Source organism: Mizuhopecten yessoensis, unplaced genomic scaffold, assembly GCF_002113885.1.
Source record: "Mizuhopecten yessoensis strain PY_sf001 unplaced genomic scaffold, ASM211388v2 scaffold11093, whole genome shotgun sequence".
NCBI classification, from domain to species: domain Eukaryota; kingdom Metazoa; phylum Mollusca; class Bivalvia; order Pectinida; family Pectinidae; genus Mizuhopecten; species Mizuhopecten yessoensis.
In genome coordinates, this window is record NW_018408876.1 from 198,030 (window position 1) to 207,317 (window position 9,288).

The following is a 9,288-nucleotide window of genomic DNA, read 5'->3' on the forward strand; positions in this document are numbered from 1 at the left end:
AGCCAGTGATATGTTATACGTAAGCCAGTGATATGTTATACGTAAGCCAGTGATATGTTATACGTAAGCCAGTGATATGTTTAACGTAAGCTAGTGATATGTTATACGTAAGCCAGTGAAATTTATACGTAAGCCAGTTATATGTTATACGTAAGCCAGTGATATGCTATACGTAAACCAGTGATATGTTATTAATAATAATATACAACATGTGATATAGAGCCCTATCTAGCTAACATAAGCCAGTGATTTGTTATACATAAGCCGGTGATATGTTATACGTAATACGTACGCCAGTGATAGGTTATACGTAAGCCAGTAATATGTTATACGTAAGCCTGTCATATGCTATACGTTAGTTAGTGATACGTTATACGTAAGCCACTGTTATACGTAAGCCAGTAATATGTTATACGTAAGCTAGTGCTCTATTACACGTAAGACAATGTAATGTTATACGTAAGCCAGTGAAATGTTATACGTAAGCCAGTGATATGTTATACGTAAGCCAGTGCTATGTTATACGTAAGCTAGTGCTATGTTACACGTAAGCCAATGTAATGTTATACGTAAGCCAGTGATATGTTATACGTAAGCCAGTGATATGTTTAACGTAAGCTAGTGATATGTTATACGTAAGCCAGTGAAATTTATACGTAAGCCAGTTATATGTTATACGTAAGCCAGTGATATGCTATACGTAAACCAGTGATATGTTATTAATAATAATATACAACATGTGATATAGAGCCCTATCTAGCTAACATAAGCCACTCTAAAGCGCTTTACAGTACATAGATATACAATTTTATACAGTCAATACAATTAGCATATATATATTAATCAATACAATATTGAGGAATTCGCAGGAGTTGCCTTATCAGGCGCTAACTACTAGTCCTATGCCACCTGGCTAATATCGCAATATGTGTGTATGTCTGTGTGTGTGCTGGAGATGTATTGTGTTCTGTTCGTAGTGGGACCGTGCTTCCAACGGTATCATGTATAGTGCCACCTCATTTGAATGCTACAGCACAGTTACCGCAACACCCACCCCAGACCATTTTATACTCCACCTGGGTTGTTGGAGTTGTGTGGGCAGTAGAAAAACACTTTCTCTAATATTCAATGCGTACGGCGACTTCGGGGATTAGACTTATCGAACCCCGACCGCCTGCTTGGAAGGCCGGAGTGTTAACCACTCGACCAATCCGCTAACTACGTAAGCCAGTGATATGTTATACGTAAGCCAGTGATATGTTATACGTAAGCCAGTGATATGTTATACGTAAGCCACTGTTATACGTAAGCCACTGTTATGCATGCTGATTGACTTTTCATCCGCAGTTTTGTTCCTTTATGCTAAATTTTGGCTTGCAAGATACATCTTCCCAGTTTAAGCTCTCTTTGAAACGGCTGTCAAATAATTCCAAAACATAATATTTTTTTAATTATTAGGAATAAAGAACAGACCTAGTGGGATATCGTTCTCTAATCGAACCTAGCGAGACGTCTGATTGATAATTTGTACTGTGTAATTGGTCGTTTGTCAGGTGACAATTGTAGAAACTGTATATATATATATGTTACCAATTAACTAGCTCGACTGAAATTACCTGTACAGCAATCAATACTCCATTTCCTACTAAATGACCGCAGCATTGTACATATGTACCGATACCATTTCAATGACTTGTCTTCAGTAATACGTCATTGAGTATCAACTTTTCCCTTTCAAGTGATATAACTTGGGTACTGGTTATTCGTTTATATTTACATTTGCATGGCACTATATAGCCTCTTTGAAAGCTGTGTCGTTGAAAGGACTTTAATTACCATGCAGCACGAGACATAAATCTTAGCGTATTAATACAACACTGACCGGAACTACAATATCCAATGTAAATAAACATGACGGCCGCTGAAGTATCGCTGGGCATTGTGAGACTTGACAATGTCATTGTAAATTTATGTGCAAAAAAAAATAATAAAAATAAATGACTTTTATTACAACAAAAACGAGACCAAGGTCTGCAATATCGTACAAAATGCACATCGGTTAAAATCACCAATGCCGGAAATGGAAACAATTTTAACACTCATGCAATTTATCAAAAATATCGTCTGTTACACTGCACTTATCAACAGGGGTTCGTTACAAATGTCTGAAATATACATATTCTATAGACCTACTGACACATATGTTACAGACCTACTGATATGAGACACAGCACACATAAATATTTTAGACCCCTGTGCTCTGTCGCAAGATCACTCACTTCAAACGATATTAGTTTCACGCGTCTCGCAGCCACGGTTTCCGCAGTTTCTGACGACATGTCAAATAACGATGCTGTTAAAGAATCTACCGACTGTAGTCAGATTCCCATACAATCAGCAAAAAATGAGCAAAGTGAAAAGTTCGAATTGACTTCCAAAAATAACTCCCTCGTGGAGCGCAAGGTCGGATTTACGTAAGCCAGTGATATATTATACGTATGCCAGTGATATATTATACGTAAGCCAGTGATATGTTATACGTACGCCAGTGATATGTTATACGTAAGCTAGTGATATGTTATACGAACGCCAGTGATATAATATACGTAAGCCACTGTTATGTTATACGAACGCCAGTGATATGTTATACGTAAGCCAGTGATATGTTATACGTAAGCCAGTGATATGTTATACGTAAGCCGGTGATATGTATTTATCCATGCGTGAATTTGTTCCGGGGAAAAATCGAACTTTTTACTACCCACTTAAGTTTACTCATCGACAGTTTGTCTTGTATTCTGGATTTCGGTGATTTTGTTTAGTCGATTTACTGTACTAGATCGCCATTTTGTTTATTAAAGAGTCATCAGTAATACTAGAAAAGAAAAATCCTTGTCTAATGTGTTCAAAACGTACGTAGAAATACAGCGAAAGGGGAAAGGTGTTTATAATTACACATTGTTTGTTGCAATAGTGCATTTCATGTAAGCCTTGCGACATTATACATTTAAGCACATACAAGTACATTGGAAACATTTAACATTGAGTTTCAAACCATAACATTGTTTGTTTTCTTTATTTGCTGGTTTGTTTTGATTTATTGTTTTGCTTTGTTTGTTAGTTGTTGTGTTGTTTAAATGAGCAACAAAGCAACATCTAAAAAGGATCTAGTACCTCAATTGCATACGGGGGATTTTTGTATTGGTTATTTGGTGATTATCAACCATCCGTTAGAAACGAATGCATTGTAGCGGAACGCATAACATTAACCTGTACGGCACATGACAAGAAAGAGTTACAAATTATTTGACATGTAGTTGTCATCTTTTTTTAATTAGTGTGGATTAAAATTATGTTTTGATATTTTATACCAAAAATGAATGACTTGAGAATAGAAATGCTTCATTTACGAAATCAGGGTACAGTTAATTTAAATGCGATCAATACAGTGTTCATGAGCTAAGTGAGTCGTCAACTTGTATCCAATATGACTTATCTTGATAAATGCGCCATTCTATATGTACACCCTTTCCCTTTGTCATTGGTATGACGTAAGTGTTGTTAAATTTTTTATGATGTAATAATGGGAAGAGTCACTTATCAGCGATAATTACCACTATCATTAATGATATAACGTTTGATATTTATAGATTGTTACAGAAAGCGTTAGTCTCTCAGTAGAGAAAATTGTTCGACCGACAAACCGAAAATCACAGTGTAATACCATCCATATATACTACCAAATCGATTTCACCATGTAGAAATATTTTTGTTTTTCTCGGGAAACCATTAAAGAGGCTTGGAGTGTAAACAGGGTAAAACGATATTCCAATTATTGAGCTTTCAACTCAATCATCCCTACTTTAGCAGTATCAAGCAGTGATGGTTAACCTACGAGTGACATAATACGTAATTACTCGATTTCTTGAATTATACATGTGTTGTATTTCTTGTCGTCATTTCCGTATTGTATATCGATCTTTACTATGCGTTAGTGTAATTTACAGTCAATACCGGGGAACACTTGTACATGCGCGTGGGGATTGAATCAACCAAATTTTGGGAAATTACTTGGAATAAACCAAATTAAATTGTTGATGCTTAGCGCAATGATCACACGTACTGCAGAAATAAAGCTTCCCAACCAAGAACGTATATTGATTCCTTGAAAGACTCTGACACACAACGAGATACGTTTGAGAAGGTGATATATGAAGTGTATGTGGGCCAATGTATTTTGTAAACGGGTCACTCATGTACATTATATCACGTGTTAATAACAAGCCGTTACATATTCTGCTATCAAGCGATCGCGTTATGCTATATCAGATAAATCATTCTTACTACTTCATTTTACTCACTTAGTGAAACCACAGTCAAACATGCGTGCCAGAGAACAGCGCATTTCACTATTTGTTTGATACGCGACCTTGAATAGGAAAGAACTTGTAAATGATTTATCAAGAAGATTTCAGTTGAGAACATTGTAGGCATTCACTGTACATAAAATTTGTTAAATTTTATTTTACGTTTGTTGTAAAATTAAATTGACGGTACAACTTTTAAGAAAAGGCCCCCTCCAAAAAGTTCCCTAGTTTGAAATAATTCAACTCTTATCAAAACAAAATGGTCGCGAAATAAAGATAAATGAGATAAAAAGGTTTTTAATGCACGCTTTTACTGTTTAAGCACGAAACTGTGTGTCCTGTTTGCGTCTTTGCCTTGAGGTTATCTTAATGTTCTAATTGATTTCAATGAACTTACTTTGTGTAATGTGTATTATCTATTTTGTGTAATGTGTATTATCTATGTTGTGTTAAATAGAATATTTGTACTGTTCATTAGCAGTGTTTCTTTCCATTATATGAACGACTTCTATGGATTTATTTCCATACTCCCACGTATAATTGTATTATGTATTAAGAATACTAATATTCCTCATGACATTGACCTACTTATAATTCATTCTCGGATACATGTACAAATAAAATATTAGTTACGGGGGTGTCTGTGAGCAATTTTAGATATATTATGTTGTTTCGTTAGATTGCATGTCTTTCAATATAGTTTAATATAATCATCATTTTCAAAATCTCGAGAAAAGTTTGGAATGCTACATCCTGCAGTACGCAACAGTTTTAGAACTATAAAATCATTTTAATTGTGCGCATTGGTTACCACCAGGAGTCGCGCCAACTCCATTTGTAAAGCTTTCAAGTACATTTATCCATATTAAACGAGACTATATGACTTACTTTTGAAACGAATATTATATTGATACTTTTTTTTATTTGGATCAAGGAGACTTTAAAAGGCAAGAAATTTCTTTCAGTTTCCACGTGAAGCAGTTTCAGTATACATTTCATTGTACCCATTACGACATATATTAAATTTTAAAGGACTGTTTTATAAGGTTATTTCCAACACAATGTACGGTTTGGACGGGTTAAATCATTCAAAAAGAAGATGCAACTCTGATGATACAAAACAGACTCTTTTATAGACATTTTCAAATCGTTGTTTATTTTAATTTTGTTTAACATTTTACACGCATAATAGCTTGTATTTGTATGATGATTGTCTGATTATTCATACTAGTTTTTATTAACCTGGTCTATTTATTCTTTGTTGTGAATGGTCAAAATGTAAATATTTCCCAATTTAAGTTTTTGCCCTAGTTGATTTGTTCACGCGGACGCTCACTCCTCTTGTTTTTGTACATGAACCAGTGGCCAAGTGTCACTGTTGTTGGTCTGTTTTGTCAAGAGGGAGCTGAACACCAAATATGATCAATTTCATACACAGACAGATATAACACGTATTTGATACTCACTGAGCAGGCTTTTACTATATAAAGGGCTCACTGAGGCAAAATAATAGGTACATTATCCTTTATGGGGAGGCTGGGCGTGCTTCAGCTTATAACTAAAGAGATTAAGGATACCAAATTAGTCCCAATGTCTGATTAAAGAACTTTTCTACATGGGCTACTTGTTGAAACTATTTATTTTACAATACGCGAGAAAGAACAAAATTTGAAGGGTAATGAAAAAGATGTGAAGTTATAAAATTTACTATGAGTGGCACTGTACCGTAGATTTGTGATCACTTACAACTTACAAATGTGAAGTTATAATATTTAGATCAGTGAAGCGTGCACTGTGAGTGGCACTGTACCGTAGATTTGTGATCACTTACAACTTACAAATGTAGAAGATATATTGATGTTTTTTCTCCTTTTAATACCACATGTCAATATTTGTATCATCACTTAGGATAAACACCATACAAAAATAGCCCCAAAGGTTGTTACGAATGTATATATTTATGTTACCATACCACAGAAACAACAAATAGCAAGTTAAGCTGAATCCATTTATTGTACAGTATAAAAAAGTAATTTGAACATTGATATTGATTACTTGACATTGACTAAATAGGATTTCTGGTACTGATTTCTCGTCGAGCACTTAAATCATTGAAAGCTTGATATTGCATCCTGTATGTTTTGTATTATGTAAGAATCTTGAATGGACTAGTTTTTAGCGCGAGCTTATTAAAAAAAGAAAAAGAAAAACAGTGTTCTCTTTTGACAAGAAAATGCTTGAGTTATTTGTCATTGATAAATTATGAATGGATCAATATGGTACCGAACTCGTGATTGATTTTCACACTCTCGTCAGACAAGCGTTTCTCCCGATCATGTATTTTTGAACTCTTGATAGATATATAGAGATTTATATTTGCATTTAGAATTTGTATTTTTTTGTGATCTAAACATAATAATGGCATAATATTAGCGGTAGTAAAGGTTTTGTATCGTAAGTGCAGCGATAAGCTCGGAACAGCCTAACGTTACATATTTGTTTGCTGTTTACGATGGTCTGACGTTATTCGGGACAGGTGGCAATTTCTTCTGATAGTGTTTATATAGGTACATGCAGTTGGAACGTTCATACATGTTGATTAAATTTCCTTCATATTTTTTTTGGTGTGTAATAAATCAACTAAACACTGGCCCTTTCTTTTAAGCTCGGATAAAACAAGCTTGGAGAAAGAATATTTTCGAGTGTGACGGAATGTACTACCACCGATATTGTGCAAGAAAGACAGTAATGAAGCTGACACGATAGGTGCTCTAATATAATAGCACCACCAATACTGGACAATTTTAACGAAACACATCATTCCCTAGTTCAAAGGTTTTAACACTGATATTTATAACTGTCAACATTTTTATTTTAAAGGACTCAAATTTTTAGCACTTTATCAATTTATACCTAAGCGCATCGATGGATTTGCGCAACCAGATTATTTGCAATATACAGAAACTTTAATCATTCTTATCACAATTCAACGCAACTTAAAGAGCTAAAATAAGATTACCACTAAAATGTGCACGTTTGTAGTATACATCTTCATCAGGAAAACGAAACATTTGAATCAATGCTTAGCAAACGTATGAAATAAATTTCCTGTAAAACGTCTGGTGAATATTGTTTACAGGTTAAGTTACACCATAAACAGATCTTTTTTAATATTATAAAATAAATCGAAAATCCATGGTACAACTATCTGATTGGTCAATTCAAGTCCATATAAAATATGTTGATTGTTGGACGGGATAGATAATTTCCTTATAAAGATATGTTATTTAAAGTATATAACATAACCAACGAAGGGTGATAACTCGAATATTGTAAACAAGGAATATGTTTGATGTGTCAAAAAACTGGAACGACATTGTTTATAAAAATGTCAACAAGGACTGATAATGTGTCGTTTAGCAAGCGCTGATACATTGTGTGTAAAAAAGACGAGACTGAATGTGTGCAAGCAGGCAACAAAACAATGTATGTGCACAGGTGTCGCTACATTGGGTTTAAATAAGATACATTTGTATGATGTGTTGTGTAAAAAAATATGATGTGTTGTTTATTTACAAAATATGATGGGTGGTCACTAAAAAATGGACGATGATTTGTATATAAAAGGGTATAGCTTCTTATATGAGAGTTTATTTTGACACCGCATATTACTTTAAATATACACACGAGAAAAATATTCATTAAAAAAATCGATTGTAATTTGCGTCTATACATCGATGGAAATACGCTTTGCTTGTTAAACCTACAAGATGTGGTCGATTGTCAAACGAGAAAAATAAATAAATATTCACCCATTTTTCCTTCTATCCTTCATTCATAATCAAATTTCCACAGCCTTATTTGTCTCACGAACCAAAATAAACATATGTAATATTTGCAGGTCAAGTTTTAAATTATTCACAGATAAATGTTATTAAAAATACATATTTATCTCCTCCTCGTGACAGAATATGTCTTTTTGGCTTAACGTTATTTTAAGATATTAAAACGCATCAGTAAATCAAACATTTAAAAAGGTGCCTATGTCAATAACACTATACAGAAAGTCTCTTTCTCTGTCTCTCTGATTTTAATCAATCTTTGAGTCAATTAAATTGTTTATATAGACAGTAAAAATATAAAAAATATAAACAGCCTGGTTTCAGTCCACGTCTTACTTTTTCTGCCAGCTCCCTTCTTTATACTCAAAAACACGTAACGTCCTCGTATAATGGGGAAAAGGGGTTTTAAGAACATCCACACAATTGTTGTTTATTTCAGAGACATGTCCAATCTACCGTTTAAACAGCTTTTCTATGGAACAATAAAGCTATTTTAGGTTGACAGCTTATCATCCCTATGAAAGTTGATAATGCGTTAAAAACCTAATTTGCTTAGCCACGTATTAACCCTCAGACGGGAGTCATCTGTTCAACACATACCAATGTATTGTGCTGTGCACGGAAACGAAATAAGAGTGTATTTTTGATAGATTAAATAATGTCAGATAACTGATTATTGGATTTGCTCCACTTGTCAGGCACTATAGCGAGAATGACGTTTGGAGTTCAGAGTAAGAACGGTATTGATATACTCGGCCGTTTTACTGATTCAGCGCTCTATCATTCATCTAGTATGGAGGGAAAGATACGCTCTTCCATAAATAATACTACATATATCTTAACAATAAGGGTAAATATATTTTCACATATAAAAATAAATTGTTATATCGTTGTCTTTGACAGTAAAGAGGAAGTGCCTATTGTGTTGAATACAAACCATGCAAATAAAAATGTAGAAGCAAATTTCCTGTTTGATAATTTTTTGTATACATAACAATGGTCGATTTCACATTTGTTTTTATTATTTGTTTTTTAATCGAAGAGAAGTTCCCGCTTATTTCCGGCAACGTTTTATTATT